At 30.9% G+C, this 17,598-nt stretch overlaps 1 protein-coding gene across 3 annotated transcripts in view; it reads right to left on the bottom strand.

Moving 5' to 3' along the window:
• LOC129971445 (G-protein-signaling modulator 2-like) overlaps positions 1–17,598 on the bottom strand; it is a 61,491-nt gene that overhangs the window by 29,905 nt on the left and 13,988 nt on the right. The window contains exon 1 of one of the 3 annotated variants that reach the window (XM_056085215.1): positions 16,708–16,839. The exons of the other annotated variants lie outside the window; for them this stretch is intronic. The gene's annotated coding sequence lies outside the window, so the exon portion shown is untranslated. Of the gene's footprint in view, positions 1–16,707; positions 16,840–17,598 lie in introns of those variants that run through there. 3 annotated transcript variants of the gene reach the window in all.

Below are 17,598 nucleotides of genomic sequence, written 5' to 3'. Positions count from 1 at the left end.
TGTAATTATTTAATAATGTGAGAGCTATCGACATAAATTTAGTGCTTGTGTAATCATATGGTCCGTCTCGGAGGAGTGGAAATAGCGATCAGCGATAGATTACGTTTTTTTTTGTGTGTGAAAATATGCGAAGTGGATTAGCGTAGGCTTAGGAAACGAAACTTGTGCTTGAGTGGTGTTTTTTGTTTCTGTTCTCTGTGTTTTCGCGTATTCTCTCGTCCCAATTCTCAAGGATAATTATTGTGGGTAAGTGTTCAATTACTTAAATTTTCATTATGTCTTTGTCTAGTTTGAAGAAAGACGAATTAAAGAGTTTGTGTACGGAATTAAATATTAAATTTGCATCTTCCGCTAAAGTTGTAGATTTGATAAGTATAATTGAGAATAGTGACATTTATAAGCAAAGAATTGAGGTTGTGAAAAATTTAATTAAAGAGATTTCAGACGAAAGAAGTAAAAATTCGGATCAAGCCGAAAACGAAAGGCGTTCATTAGAACAAAAATTGGAGATTGAAAGGCTTTCGCTTTTGCGTGTAGAGAAAGAAATAGAGCTTTTAAAACTCAAATCCTCATCGTGTGAGCTTAGCGATAATGAACAGAGTTTTAGTTTAGAGAATTTAATTAAGAGTATCAAAGTTTTGACGATTCCTGTTCCCAAAAATGCTGAATGTTTTAATCTCTTTTTCAATTCGCTCGAAAAAGCGTTCAAAACAAAAGCAGTTAGTGATAAATTTAAAGCGGAAATTCTATTAAATCTTTTAGGGGATAGAATTGGCAATTTAATGGTTTATATCAAAGAAGAAGAGTTGAGTGACTATGAAAAAATTAAATCTATTGTCTTAAAACAATTTCAACCAACTTATCAAGAATGTCTAAAACAATTTAAAAGTGCAGTAAAATTGCCAACAGAAAATTATGTGCAATTTGCTTCAAGAGTTAGATCTGTTTTTGAGTATTACATTCAACTTCGTAATGTGAATGATTTTTCTAAATTGTGTGAGTTAATGGTTTCTGATCAGATTTTTAGCACTCTTCCTCAAGATTTAAAAAGTCATATCAGTATTAAACAAGGAGAATCTGTTTTTAATGTGCAGGAATTAAGTAGAGAATGTGATTTATTTGTGGCTTCTAAAACCGAAACCAAAACCAAAACTGAGTTTTCCCGCGCATTCGTTACGAATAGAAATGAGCAAAGGAATTTCGGTAAAGGAAATTTTGAGAATCGTAATAGAAATGTTTCTAAAGTTTTCTTATCGAATACTAATTCTAAATGCGTTATGTGCCAGAACAACCACTCAATATTTAAATGTCAGGAATTTCAAAAACTTTCTGTTAGTGATAGAGTTGCATTTGTGAAATCCCAAAACTTATGTTTTAAATGCCTCTCACCAATGTGCAATGTGAAAATGTGTTCTGCAAGAAATTGCTTTTGTAATAAACCTCATAATAGGTTACTTCATTATCCCAGAGAGTTTGATCATTTCAGTGGGAGTGGTAAAACCGAAACTAGTACCATAGTTAATAAAGGGGAAAGTTCAACTTTAAACCCGGAAGTTAATTCCTTTTATCCAACTTCTTGCGCAACTAATGAAAATGTGCAATCGACATTTTCAGCTACGAGTACGGTTGAAAATAAACAAATGAGAACTGTATTGTTAAGCACGGCTAAATTTTATATTCGAGATAAATTTGGGAATCTGCAATGTGTTAGAGGGTTGCTGGATGTAGGAAGTCAGTCCGATATTATTACTTCGGAGTGTGCAAACAGATTAGGGTTAAAACAAGAAAAAATAAATGTAACAATTTCATGTTTAAATAATTCCTCAATGACAATTATTAAAGCTGAAATTTCAAATGCTGATAAGAGCTTTAAGCAAAATTTTGAGTTTCTTGTTGTAGATAAAATCACTGAGTTAAACCCAGTTAAATATTTAAATGTTAAAGAACAAATTCCTTCTAATATTAATTTGGCTGATAATTTTATGGTTCCCCAAAAAGTTGATTGTCTCCTAGGTGCTAAATCGTTCTATCATTTGTTGAGGCCAGAAAAGATCTACTCATCAAATGCAGAGTTGTTTTTTCAAAATAGTGTTTTTGGATTTTTGGCTTGCGGTAGTGTAATAGAATTTGATTCCCCAAAAATTCATTGTGGGTTAATTACTGATGAAGATTTAAACAATACCATGAAAAAATTCTGGGAACTAGAAACTGTTGAGTTAGAGACCCCTAAATCCCATGAGGCAAAAATCGCTGAGGAACATTTTGTTAAAACTCATTATAGAGAGCCTAGTGGAAAATATGTAGTCACAATCCCACTTAAAGAGGAACCTAGTTGTTTAGGCGAGTCTAAAAGTATAGCATTAAAAAGATTAAATTCACTTTGGAGTAAACTATCTCGTGATAAAACTTATTTAAAATTGTATGAAGAATTTATTAATGAGTATGAAAAGTTGGGACATATGAGAGACGTGACGCATGAGACAGAACCAGAAACAGTGTATTACATGCCCCATCATGGAGTATATAGACCAGAGAAAATGACCACTAAGCTTCGTGTAGTATTTAATGCCTCTAGTGAAACCACGAATGGAACATCATTCAATAGCTTACAATTTAATGGGGGAATTGTGCAGGAGGACTTAATTTCAATTATGATGCGATTCCGCAAACATCCATATGCATTTATTGCGGACATTGAGAAAATGTATAGGATGATTTACATTCATCCCAGTCAGCGAAACCTACAAAGAATACTTTGGAAGGACAGTGAGTGTGGTCCAGTGAAAACGTTTGAACTGTCGACAATTACTTACGGTACTACTAGTGCCCCATTTTTAGCTACTCGAACGCTAATTCAAATTGCAAGGGATGAGGGACACAATTTTCTCCTTGCAGCACCCGTTGTTGAGAAAGATTTTTATGTGGACGATGTGCTATCTGGTGCTAAGACCTTACCCGTATGCATAGAGATGCAACAGCAGCTCACTTCCATGTTAAAACGAGCTGGCATGAACTTGCATAAATGGCGAGGCAATCATCCTCAGTTGTCTACCACTTCTGGATGCAACTACGACTTTGCAGACTGTGATAACAAAACTTTAGGTGTCACGTGGGACCATACTAATGACTGTTTTTGTTTTAAGGTGTCCATAACTTCAACGGATGTTCATACTAAACGAACAGTTCTATCCACAATAGCCAAGTTGTTTGACCCTCTGGGCCTCCTTGGTCCTGTGATTTCACTAGCGAAAATCTTTCTACAAAAATTGTGGCTTCTGAATCTTCAATGGGATGATCAGCTTCCTCCTGAAAATCATAGTGAATGGGAGAAGTTTTCAACCGAGTTACAGTGCATTAACAACATCAAGGTGAGCAGATGTATTCTTCCATTTTCCGACGTCGAAGCTATAGAGCTTCATGGTTTCAGCGACGCTTCTGAAGCTGCCTTTGGAGCTGTTGTGTACTGCAAATCCCAAACACCTGCTGGTGAGGTTGTTGTCAAGATGGTGGCCAGTAAATCCAGAGTGGCTCCACTGAAGAAGCTCACGATCCCGAGATTGGAGCTCTGCGCTGCTGTGCTGCTGGTGAAATTGATGCAGCGTATCCAGTCGGCTCTTCGACTGAAAGTGTCCAATACCTATTACTGGAGCGATAGTATGATTGTGCTGTCATGGATTAAAAAAGAGACGTCCCAGTTAAAAACCTTCGTGGCAAACCGTGTAGCCACACTTCAAGACCTTTCGTGTCAGGAGCAGTGGAGACATGTTTCATCAGGTGATAATCCAGCTGATCTTATCAGTCGTGGTGTAAATCCGTCCAAAATGCTCGAGAGTAACTTGTGGTGGGAAGGCCCTGCCTTTCTAAAAGACAGTGAGTATCCGCGCAGAGAAATCTCTGACGCTGTGATAAAGGACGATGTAGACTGTGAACTCAAAAAAGTTGACTGTGAAAGTGTTTTAGTTACTACATTGAACAATTCATGTGTTACTGATATTCTTAATTGTAGTAATAGTTATACTAAAATATTGCATGTAATAAGTTATGTTTTCAGATTTCTCCACAACTTGAGGAGTCCAACTGAAAGGAGACTGGGTCCCTTGACAACAGAGGAAATTAGGAAGGCTGAAACCTTCATAATAAAGGAAATCCAGAGTAGGGAATTTTCAGAAGAGTTAAGGTGTTTAAATAAAAATAAACCTGTTCTTGGCAAAAGTATGTCATCGGATGAAAGATTTAATATTATTATGGATTGATGAAAATTGTACAACTTTCGATTCTGTTTCACCATTATGGTAATGTGATAGAACTGCTGTTTTATGGAAATTATTCTGTTATAGCAATTTTGTGAAATTTTTATATATTAACTGTTAAACTGCTTCATAGTATTGCATAAGAAATTGTGATTTAAATTAATGTAGCTATTTATATCAAACTCATGTGAAAATTCAATATGAGATTAATATCTGTTAGTAATATATAGAAAAAATATTTTGTTATGCATATTACTTACTTTATTAAATATTTTCTATTCTCTAGCTTTATCCAAGTGGAAGGTAGAAAAAGATAAGGTAAAAATCAATGAGTTAGTGCTTCTTAAAGATGAAAACCTACCCCCTCAAAAATGGGCATTAGGTAGAATAATTGAATGTTATCTGGGTGAAGATAAAAGGGTCAGAGTTGTAAAAGTTAAAACTCAATCTGGAGTTTATAAAAGACCCATTTCAAAAATTTGTATTTTACCTATTGATGTGTAATCTTATATTAGTGTTCTTTATTGTGTGATTAATGTTATTACCTTGTAATGTGTAGTGTTTAAAATCTGAATTTGTGTGTTTTTATTCAACATTGTGCATTGAATTGTGATATTTCATAGTTTTTCCTTGTGTGTGTGTGTTGACAACATTATGTCAAGGCGGGCGGTATGTTCCGACCTGTCACTGTGCTGCCCTCTTGCGGCAAAGGGAAAAACACTTCAGTGTAGCGTTAGCGAGTGTGTGTGCGGTAGCAAGGCTGCGCCTGCTATGCAATGATGACCAGAATAAAAGGAAAAGGAGTCTAAATTTATTCTTGTGTTGTGATTATTTAATAATGTGAGAGCTATCGACATAAATTTAGTGCTTGTGTAATCATATATATATAAATTTTTTTATAGAACAATTAATTTCGAAGTTACCCCCTTGAGCACCTCCTAAAGACAGTCCTGATGTCTCAAATATTCCAACTATATGCTTAAAATAAAGCATTAATAAAGCTGTCTTACTGAAGAAGCGCCCAGAATAACAACCATGTAATATAATGACATTTTGAGCCTTTGGACTTTATTTCCCATTTATGATGTAGTTAATTATGATACTAGAAATTGATCATAATTAACTTTATAATATATTTAATATATGGATTACAAACATTGAAATATGGCAGTGAACGGTTTTGTAACAAAACTTCTCAAATTATGTTCTTAAATAGATAAAACCATGGATAACAAATAACACAGTTTTAAAGCTCAGATGATACTTAATACAATAATAGCTTTGTGATTATATATTTTGAATCTTTACGTCGTTAGAAATGAGCTGCTTTATTTATTTTTCAGGGAAAATGTTATCCGATTTCTTAAAAATCATCCCCATAGCGATTTTCTATAAATAATGTTGCTGTTCACAAAATAAAACTATAGTCAGGTCCCGTTAAACCGTCACGCTGCATATGATGTAAATAGAGAATCTGAATCAATGAATGGTTTTAAGTCAATCACAATAGTCTAGCATCCCGTCTGTAATCTTGCACCTGCTACCACAAGGGTAATGGTTTATCACAATCCGATTGTAACGGTTTTTTTCTTTCTTTCTTTATTTATTTTTATCTGAAATGGAATCGTTTCATAAAACAAACTTAGAAAATCCAGGAGTATGATAAAAAAAAAAAAAAAGGAAACAAATTTATCTAAAACTGGTGAAATATCATTAAATTGAAGTAAAAATACCAGTCGTAAAATGTAAAATATGAATACATATATTGCAAATAAAGATAAACCATTGAATTCAAAATATTGCTGCAAAACGCATAAATTTCATTACTGCATTCAAAGCGTAGGTAATAACTCCTAGCTTTAATTCAAGTTTTAAATTGGGCCGAAATTGTTTTCTAGTCATCTCTTAATACAATATCTTCTACGCAGAGAACCATATTATTTAGCATATCTACAAAAAATTACAAAAGTTCTTTATAATCAAAAATAATGAAACTTCATAATCTTTCGTTTGTAGATGAATCTGGTGAAAAATCACTAAACTTTGCAAAGTTGGTTATGTATTGAGAGTCAGTTTTTACTTCGACATTAAGTCCAAATACTTCAGTATTTCTCTAAAAATTATAATTAATGCTTCGTTTTAAAAATTTATAATCGAACTAAGAATTAACCGGTTACTAAGGAAAAATATTATTTTAAATATATTAAAACAAGCGAAATAATATTTCTTAAAAATTTAAAAAAAAATGTTTATATTTTTTGATGCTATTTCATAACAACAAAATACAGTCATCCAATATTTTTGAGCACATTAAACAAACAAAAAAGGCAAATATTTAAAGAAAGTAAATGATGAATTTATATTTTCTTTCTCGTATATGTAGTATTGAGAAAGTATAGTACTCGTCAAAAAATTCGAACTCGAAGTTTTGATGAATCTCCACGTTTCCCTGAGTTCGAAAAACACAGTTTTGGAAAATATTCGTCTGACTGTCTGTGACAAAGATAACTCAAAGACACCTTCAGCTAGACGGTTGTAATTTGGTATGCGGTCTTTTCGCCAAATTTGCAGATTTTTATCAAATTTTGAGTAAATCTGTTCAGAGCAAGTCCATCTGTCCGAATATAAGTTAATAAGAGAACTAAAAAAACGAAGAGAGCTAAATCGATAAGATTCAGTACACAGATTTAACATCTATAGTGTAGGCACCTGTCAGATTTTGTGCCATGGGTTGACCGTCTGTCGGTCTGTAATTTCAAAAGCACTTAAACGCTATCACTTAAATATATCAAATTTGCTATGAGATTTTGTGACTACAATTGCAGCTCTTTATAAAATTTTTGTTTCAATCAGTTGGGGAAAACGTGTTTAAAATACAAATTCGATTTTCGTATACTATTTACCGCATGCCAGGGATTAATCGTCAAAAAACTCGCCAACGATGACGCGATAGATTCCACAAAAACGTGTTTAAAATACAAATTCGATTTTCATATACTATTAACTGCATGCCAGGGATTAATCGTCAAAAAACTCTCCAAGAATGATGCGATAGATTCCGCAAAAATGCTAAATTCCTGCCAACAGTTAATCTTTCATAACTATTGTATGCCAATGCCATGGAAGGCGTTCTTAGGCAGGACAAGTTTATTAGTAAGCATGCAAGAAAGTTTTAGGGAGACAACTCCCACTGTTTTTGTAAATATTTCGATTAGATATCTGCTTTGAAAATGTCTGAACATATTGAAATGCATTAAATAAAAGACATTGCAGATAATTTAGCAGCCTTTTTTATATTTAATCAATATAAGACAGAGAAATAAAAAGGTATAAAATGCTTAAATCTATACTTATATAAAGATCAATGTGTGTGTGTGTGTTGGCGCTGTACAGAAAAGACCATTTGACCTACAGCTACCAAATTTGGTACGTATATACCTTGGAGGTCGGAAATGTGCACCTGGGGTCCGTTTTTTTGAAATTTTAATTAGAATTTTAATTATTAATTAAAAACTAACTTTCCCGCCAAAAAAAATCTTCATTTCCCAACCGCCAAATGAGTAAGGCTTCAGCATTTTTTTCCCAACAGTAATGAGGCTAGGGTTATCATTTTTCGGCCGATTATTTCAAACAATTCTGTTTATTTTTTTAATGTTTTATGCATTTAAAATTAAATATTGTTAATTAATCTATCTTTCAGATTCATTCTGAAGTACTTTTGAATTGAAATAAAACAGAATAAAGGAAATGAAAAATTTCTAATCTGCATAGCGTTACCCCAACTGGCGTAGAAAAATTCACGCATTTGCGGTACCGTAACTGGTGTTGAAAATTCACGCATGCGCATTGTGTTCTGATTGTTTTATTATATTATTTCAGCGGAAGCAGACTTGATTTAAATTATTTTTAGGTTAGTTGTATGCGTTTGTAGCTAAATTGTATTTATGTTAGTTTAAGTTCATCGTTTTTTAAGTAATTTTTTTTTACCTGTTTTCGACCGATTATTTTAAACGATTCTGTTTATTTTCTTAGTGTTTGATGCATTTAAAATTAAACATTGTTAATTAATAGACCTGCTCATGATGAATCAGAAAAAATTTTGTTGACAAATTGTTGAGATATTACATAAATTAAGAAAGATATTCTTTAGTGCCCATAATGTTTAAACGCTCAGTGACTCTGTTTTCAGTAATCATATTACAAAAAAAAAAAAAAAAAAATGCTTTTTTTCAGTAAAAAGATATTATTATATTAATTGCAGATTAGTCATTTCCACTTTAATTTAAAGCATAAATTCTACGGGAGCTAACAGAAAATTAGAGAGATACACATTACGTTATGACTGAAGGCCTTTATAATATTATGAGTGAATTGAAATTTGAAGTTTTAAAATATTTTAATGAAGAAGCTATTAAAGTAGGAATTACATAAAATATTTACTTATTAAAATTTTAACGAGCATTAAGATTGACGAACCGGCTGGTAGCCAAAGGCGGCTAATTAATAATAAAGCATAATTTTCTTTTTTCATTTTAAAATCCTTGAAATTAAAAAAAAATTCTGCAAGAATTTAAGACAATTTTCTAGATAAAATCTGATGCATTATAACTATCCAACGACATTCTGTAATGAGGATGATGGCGCAGTATTTCTTCTTCAGTCAGTAATAGTCTGATAAATCTGAAAATTTATTACTATGGAACATGGCTAATTCTAATCCGCCATCATTTTAGATTAGAAAAAATTATGTTTAAAAGTCCGTGCGTCAAGGGCATGCAACAGATTTTTTAAATTAGAAATGGAAGTAAAGGATCATTCCTACATTCAACAAAATTAATAAGCAAAAAACTAAAAAAATGACATTAAATTTATTTTTTAAAAATATTTTTCGAATATCTTAAATGTTATGTTGGTTTTAAGGATGAATTAAAAGTGAGTTAGTTTATATGAATGAGAATTATGCTTACAATAATTGCAATAATTATTACTGCAGGAAGCGCTATATATTTCGTTTAGAAATTAAAAAAAATGTGTGTATGGTATTCAACCTTCTAAACTATCTCAATTTTTTTTATTGATTAGAGATTTATTTTAAATGCAAACGAACTTTCATATTATGACTTATAAATGCAAATCAAAGATACATTATATTAAATTTGTTTACATATTATTACATTTTTAAAAAAATATTATAAGTGAAAATGAAACAGTTTAATCTCAGAACTCACAATTTAATTAGATGATGATTGCATTCTAAAATTTAGAAATTGTTTCCTATACAACAGAGAATATTACTTATGGATTTTAGTTTCAAAATGAGAACACGAGGAAAAGAAAAAAAATATTTAGCTTGATATTTACAAGAGGAAAAGAAATGGCGGAGGGAGGGGGAGGGGTACTGGAATCTGTCATCCACTAGAAAACCAAGCCTTTCAAGTCTCTGGACTTTTGTATATAGTCTCTAAAAATTAACCTGTGAATTCAAACTAGCCAAGTTTCGTTGTACTGTAATCAATCATTTTAGACAGCGAATAGAATTGTTTCTTTTCCTTTCTCCAACATGGAACGTGTTAATAACAAAGAAAACACTTTCTTCAATGCCAAAAATGCACTTTCTATTTTCTTCAACGGAGGAAAAGGTTTTTAGGGATGTGGCACATGTCCGTCGAGTCGAAACTAATAACAGATACAGCGTTTTGATAAGAAGTGGGCTGATTAAACCAATGCATGTCAGATTTGGAGAAATTTCATAAATGCTTTATTTAATAATAAGTATTTCTATAAATGTTGAAGAATAATTAGTTTTCATTATGTTTGGTCCATGCTTTTTGCTGTAATCTTAAAAATAGTGTAAAAATTTTGTTTAAATAAAATAGATTGTAATGAGGAATATATTCCTCTAATTTATTAAAAGAAACGAATCAAATTTAAAGCAAATTCAGATCTCGTTCTCTTAATATGTAGCAATGATGACAGTGCAAACGATATCTACTTAATATCGTAGGCAGAGGATATAAACTAATAACAGATACAGAGTTTTGATAAGAAGTGGGCTGATTAAACCGATACGTATTAGATTCGCAGAAAATTCCTGAATACTTTATTAATGATAAGTATTTCCATTAATGTCGAAAAGTAATTAATTTTCATTATGTTTGATCCATGTCCTGCTAAAATCTTAAAAATAGTATAGAAAATATTCTAATTCTATTCCTCTGATTTATTAAAAAACAGAATAAAATTTAAAGGGAATTCAGACTTCGGTCTCTTAATCTATATCTATCTATACTTATAATAATGCTCAATGTGTGTGTGCGTGTGTGTGTGTGTGTTGGCGCTCTACAGGCCAGACCGTTTGACATACAGCTACCAAATTTGGTACATGTATATCTTGGAGGTTGGGAATGTGCACCTGGGGTTTCTTTTTTCGAATTTTTAATTAGAATTTTAATTATTGATTAAAAACTAACTTTCCCGCCAAAAAAATCTTCCATTTTCCCCACCGCCAACTTTTCCGCCAAAAAAATCTTTCATTATCCCCAGCGCCAAACGAGAAAGGCTTCCGTTGTTTTTTCTCCCAACAGTAATGAGGCTAGGGTTAAAATTTTTCGGCGGATTATTTCAATCGGTTCTGTTTATTTTCTTAATGTTTGATGCATTTAAAATTAAACATTGTTAATGAATCAATCTTTCAGATTCATTCTGAAGTACTTTTGAATTAAAATAAAACAGAATAAAGGAAATTAAAAATTTCTAATCCGCATAGCGTTACCCCAACTGGCGTAGAAAAAATCACGTATTTGCGTTACGTAACCGGCGAAGAAAATTCACGCATGCGCATTCTGTTCTGATTGTTGCCATGACAACGTTATCAATGGATGATTTAAATTATTTTTGGGTTAGTTGCATGCTTTTGTAAGTAAATTGTATTTATGTTAGTTATATATTTTTTGTATATGCTTATAGTTTTAAGTACATCGTTTTTTAAGTAGTTTTTTTAAAACCTGTTTTCAACCGTTTATTTTAAACGATTCGTTTTATTTTCTTAGTGTTTGATGCATTTAAATTTAAACATTGTTAATGAATCGATCTGCTCATAATGAATCTAAGAAAATTTTGTTGACCAACTCTTGAGATATTACATAAATTAAAAAAGATATTCTTTAGTGCCCATAAAGTTTAAACGCTGAGTGACTCTATTTTCAGTAATCAGATTATAAAAAAATGCTTTGTTTCAGTAAAAAATATTATTATATTAATTGAAGATAAATTCTTTCCACTTTAATTTAAAGCATAAATTCTACCGTTTTCAACCGTTTATTTTAAACGATTTGTTTTATTTTCTTAGTGTTTGATGCATTTAAATTTAAACATTGTTAATTAATCGATCTGCTCATAATGAATCTAAGAAAATTTTGTTGACCAACTCTTGAGATATTACATAATTTAAAAAGATATTCTTTAGTGCCCATAAAGTTTAAACGCTGAGTGACTCTATTTTCAGTAATCAGATTATAAAAAAATGCTTTGTTTCAGTAAAAAATATTATTATATTAATTGAAGATAAATTCTTTCCACTTTAGTTTAAAGCATAAATTCTACGGGTGCTAACAGAAAATGAGAGAGATACATATTACGTTATGACTGAAGGCCTTTATAATATTATGAATGAATTATATGATAATCAAAATTTGAAGTTTTAAAATATTTTGATGAAGAAGCTATTAAATTAGAAATTGCATAAAATATTTAATTATTAAAATTTTAACGAACATTAAGATTGGCGAACCGGCTGGTCGCCAAAGGCGGCTAGTACTTATAATAAAGCTCAATGTGTGTGTGTGTGTGTGTTGGCGCTCTACAGGCCAGACCGTTTGACATACAGCTACCAAATTTGGTACATGTATACCTTGGAGGTTGGGAATGTGCACCTGGGGTTTCTTTTTTCGAATTTTTAATTAGAATTTTAATTATTAATTAAAAACTAACTTTCCCGCCAAAAAAATCTTCCATTTTCGACACCGCCAACTTTTCCGCCAAAAAAAAATCTTCCATTATATCCAGCGCCAAACGAGAAAGGCTTCAGTTTTTTTTTCTCCCAACAGTAATGAGGCTAGGGTTAAAATTTTTCGGTGGATTATTTCAATCGGTTCTGTTTATTTTCTTAATGTTTGATGCATTTAAAATTAAACATTGTTAATGAATCAATCTTTCAGATTCATTCTGAAGTACTTTTGAATTAAAATAAAACAGAATAAAGGAAATTAAAAATTTCTAATCCGCATAGCGTTACCCCAACTGGCGTAGAAAAAATCACGTATTTGCGTTACGTAACCGGCGAAGAAAATTCACGCATGCGCATTCTGTTCTGATTGTTGCCATGACAACGTTATCAATGGATGATTTAAATTATTTTTGGGTTAGTTGCATGCTTTTGTAAGTAAATTGTATTTATGTTAGTTATATATTTTTTGTATATGCTTATAGTTTTAAGTACATCGTTTTTTAAGTAGTTTTTTTAAAACCTGTTTTCAACCGTTTATTTTAAACGATTCGTTTTATTTTCTTAGTGTTTGATGCATTTAAATTTAAACATTGTTAATGAATCGATCTGCTCATAATGAATCTAAGAAAATTTTGTTGACCAACTCTTGAGATATTACATAAATTAAAAAAGATATTCTTTAGTGCCCATAAAGTTTAAACGCTGAGTGACTCTATTTTCAGTAATCAGATTATAAAAAAATGCTTTGTTTCAGTAAAAAATATTATTATATTAATTGAAGATAAATTCTTTCCACTTTAATTTAAAGCATAAATTCTACCGTTTTCAACCGTTTATTTTAAACGATTTGTTTTATTTTCTTAGTGTTTGATGCATTTAAATTTAAACATTGTTAATTAATCGATCTGCTCATAATGAATCTAAGAAAATTTTGTTGACCAACTCTTGAGATATTACATAATTTAAAAAGATATTCTTTAGTGCCCATAAAGTTTAAACGCTGAGTGACTCTATTTTCAGTAATCAGATTATAAAAAAATGCTTTGTTTCAGTAAAAAATATTATTATATTAATTGAAGATAAATTCTTTCCACTTTAGTTTAAAGCATAAATTCTACGGGTGCTAACAGAAAATGAGAGAGATACATATTACGTTATGACTGAAGGCCTTTATAATATTATGAATGAATTATATGATAATCAAAATTTGAAGTTTTAAAATATTTTGATGAAGAAGCTATTAAATTAGAAATTGCATAAAATATTTAATTATTAAAATTTTAACGAACATTAAGATTGGCGAACCGGCTGGTCGCCAAAGGCGGCTAGTACTTATAATAAAGCTCAATGTGTGTGTGTGTGTGTGTTGGCGCTCTACAGGCCAGACCGTTTGACATACAGCTACCAAATTTGGTACATGTATACCTTGGAGGTTGGGAATGTGCACCTGGGGTTTCTTTTTTCGAATTTTTAATTAGAATTTTAATTATTAATTAAAAACTAACTTTCCCGCCAAAAAAATCTTCCATTTTCGACACCGCCAACTTTTCCGCCAAAAAAAAATCTTCCATTATATCCAGCGCCAAACGAGAAAGGCTTCAGTTTTTTTTTCTCCCAACAGTAATGAGGCTAGGGTTAAAATTTTTCGGTGGATTATTTCAATCGGTTCTGTTTATTTTCTTAATGTTTGATGCATTTAAAATTAAACATTGTTAATGAATCAATCTTTCAGATTCATTCTGAAGTACTTTTGAATTAAAATAAAACAGAATAAAGGAAATTAAAAATTTCTAATCCGCATAGCGTTACCCCAACTGGCGTAGAAAAAATCACGTATTTGCGTTACGTAACCGGCGAAGAAAATTCACGCATGCGCATTCTGTTCTGATTGTTGCCATGACAACGTTATCAATGGATGATTTAAATTATTTTTGGGTTAGTTCCATGCTTTTGTAAGTAAATTGTATTTATGTTAGTTATATATTTTTTGTATATGCTTATAGTTTTAAGTACATCGTTTTTTAAGTAGTTTTTTTAAAACCTGTTTTCAACCGTTTATTTTAAACGATTCGTTTTATTTTCTTAGTGTTTGATGCATTTAAATTTAAACATTGTTAATGAATCGATCTGCTCATAATGAATCTAAGAAAATTTTGTTGACCAACTCTTGAGATATTACATAAATTAAAAAAGATATTCTTTAGTGCCCATAAAGTTTAAACGCTGAGTGACTCTATTTTCAGTAATCAGATTATAAAAAAATGCTTTGTTTCAGTAAAAAATATTATTATATTAATTGAAGATAAATTCTTTCCACTTTAATTTAAAGCATAAATTCTACGGGTGCTAACAGAAAATGAGAGAGATACATATTACGTTATGACTGAAGGCCTTTATAATATTATGAATGAATTGTATGACAATCAAAATTTGAAGTTTTAAAATATTTTGATGATTTTTAACATCTATAGTGTAGACATTTATCAAATATTGAGCCAAATCCAATAAAGGGTCGAGAGTCTGTCGGTTTATATTTTAGGAACATATAAACGCGATATCTGAAAAATGAAATTTGATTTGTTATTTTATAATTGCAAGTGTAGCTCTGTGTAAATTTTTGTTTCAATCGTCAGGGAAAAATTTGTCTAAAGCACAAATTTGCCAAACATCGTACAAATAGATCCAGTAAAAATGCTAAATTCTCGCCAAAGGTAACTATTGTGCGCCAGTGCCATGCAAGGCGTTCTCTGGGATAACACCTTTATTACAAAGAATGCGAGAAAGTTTTTGAGAAACCACTCTCGCTGTTTTTTTTTCCCTACATTATGCTCCTAAGCAATTAAAGAAAAGCATTCAAACTTCAATTAATTTTTAATTACAAATATTTAATTTGAATTAAAAAAATTTCTGAGTTATCACTATTTTCCAAGGTATAACTATACACTAAATTTAACAGTTGCAGATCCAACAGTCTGCCCTGTAGAATGTTTTGAAAGATTTTTTTTTCTTTCAATTTACAGAAAGTATGTCAACTTATATATTAATCACGTTAACATATGCAATTTATAATCTACTAAGATAACTAACTATTTTGGATGCCCTAAAAATATTTTATTTCAGCGAAATTTTTAGAAAGTGATTTTGTTATGACTAATACGACTTGTTTACCTTAATTGTGCACATCAGTGACACCAGATTCGTGATAAAAGATAAATATGATAGTTTCTATTAGTGAGAATGGCCTGGGAGACCTAGATAATCATTAACCAGGTCTGACTTTGACTCCAGTATAATGTGATAAGTTGTCTATTTGCAGGCATTCTTATAAAAGTATGCCTACATTTGTGTCTCACTTGGAAGAAAACGAGTAAAACAATCAATCCGATTGCAAAAAGCAATATGTTGCAAAAACACACATCGGTTTAGCAGTTTTTGAATAATACTGATGAAGATAACAATTTGGAGAGAGAGCTCACTTCTTTCTGACTGATATTCAATCCGATTGCAAAAAGCCATATATTGCTAAAAAACACATCTGTTTGCCAGTTTTTCAATAATACTGATGAAAATAACAATTTGAAGAGAGAACTACTCACTACTTCCTGGCTGATATTCAATCCGATTGCAAAAAGTAATATATTGCTAAAAAACACATCTGTTTACCAGTTTTTGAATAATAATGATGAAGATAAAAATTTGAAGAGTTAGTTCACTTTTTTCCTATTAATATTCCACAATTAGGGAATGCCTTAACCGATGAAGACGTTGCTGAGCTAGTTTTAGAATCCTTAGACTAGCGGTAAAAACAATCTTGACAAAATGCCTTTTCTGCATGTGAAAAATATCTTTCTTCTATAATTTCGTAATATTATTTAGAGGCATCTATTACTTCTCAAAAGAATCGCAATCAAGATCTGACTTCGTATGATACACTTAAAATTGTGATATCTATTTATTTAAGATAGTCTGCAAGATCTCTTAAGAGCGAGCTTTTATCTACTTCAATCGTCTAGATACTAGATAGCAGACGTATGGTGATAAAACAGCAGATACAAATGCTGAAATATTCTATCCTTCTCTACGAAAGATAAAAAATTCTGAACATAAAATTCTGAATATATTCACACATGCATTCTATTCTTAAGTTAGCGAAATTTCCTGTGAGTTTCAAAAGTAAAGTTTTAAAAAATTCCGAATTGGCTTTTATCTTATAAAAAATCAGACTTATTACCGTTTATTTAGGCCTAATAATATAATGTTTTCATTTCTATATTTTATTTCAGAAAAATGTTTTTAAATAAAAGACAGAATTTCCGAATATTTATTAATGTTACTATTTTTTTTTTCAAATACTTGACTAGATAACAATAATAACATGCATTTTAAGAACATATTGTGTATTTTTGTATTCATTATAAGAGTAAATAGTATATTATTTCCTTACATATTTACCTGAAGTCTGCATCAGAATATAGAATCCACAATTCAAATTTTTATGGGTAATTTTCTAATATTAAAGTCGTTTTTCATATCGCAGCAAAACGAAATCAAATAGACAAAATCTTTTTCCTGACTAAAATCCTCTTTTAACTCGTCTGCCGCCGAAAGAATATCCAGAAAAAAAATAATTCATCTTTGTTGCCACTTATATGTAGATAAATATTGCCAGCTCTCATCAAGCGGAAAAGAATTTTTAAATGGCTCGAGATGTCATGCTTCATAATCTCAAATTACCCCTGCGTATAGTGAATAATAATAGAAATAAAGGTTCTCTGATAAGAGAAGTGTAATCTAAGTACGTATTTCTTTCATGAGCAAAGAAGTTTTAGAAATATAAAAAAAAAAGGAAAAAGAACATACAAAAAGAATGAAAAGCTTTTCCTGCTTAATTTAAGAAGCGTTCTTTTAAATAGAAGTCGTCTGCGTTTTTTTCGATCGGAACAACGAGCTCTCACATCTCTTGAATAAGTGTCGCTTGTTTTTCCCTGTCAGATGAGATAATTCTAAGAATAAAATTATCAAACTTTGGTATCAGTTTAGTATAAACAAGAGCGGCTCGTTCTTCATACACTTAATGAGTCTTTTAACATTATAATGGCTTACTAATTATGGATGTTTATAATCCGATGAATTTGTGAATTTAATGCTTTATAATACCTGATTACAGTTCTTGTTACATGGAATCTTTATTTTTTAATGAAAGTGAAAAACTGAATACATAAAATTCTGATCGTTAAGATATCCAATTTCTCACCAACTTATCTTCTAAAGATATAAATTTTCAGATGAAGCAACCGTAGTACTTAATCTTTCAACATTTGTAACTGCTTTGAAAGAAAAAGA

This window comes from Argiope bruennichi, chromosome 6 (genome assembly GCF_947563725.1).
Source record: "Argiope bruennichi chromosome 6, qqArgBrue1.1, whole genome shotgun sequence".
NCBI classification, from domain to species: Eukaryota; Metazoa; Arthropoda; class Arachnida; order Araneae; family Araneidae; genus Argiope; species Argiope bruennichi.
The sequence above is the reverse complement of the archived record's forward strand: the minus strand, read 5'-3'. Positions and strand labels throughout refer to the sequence as shown.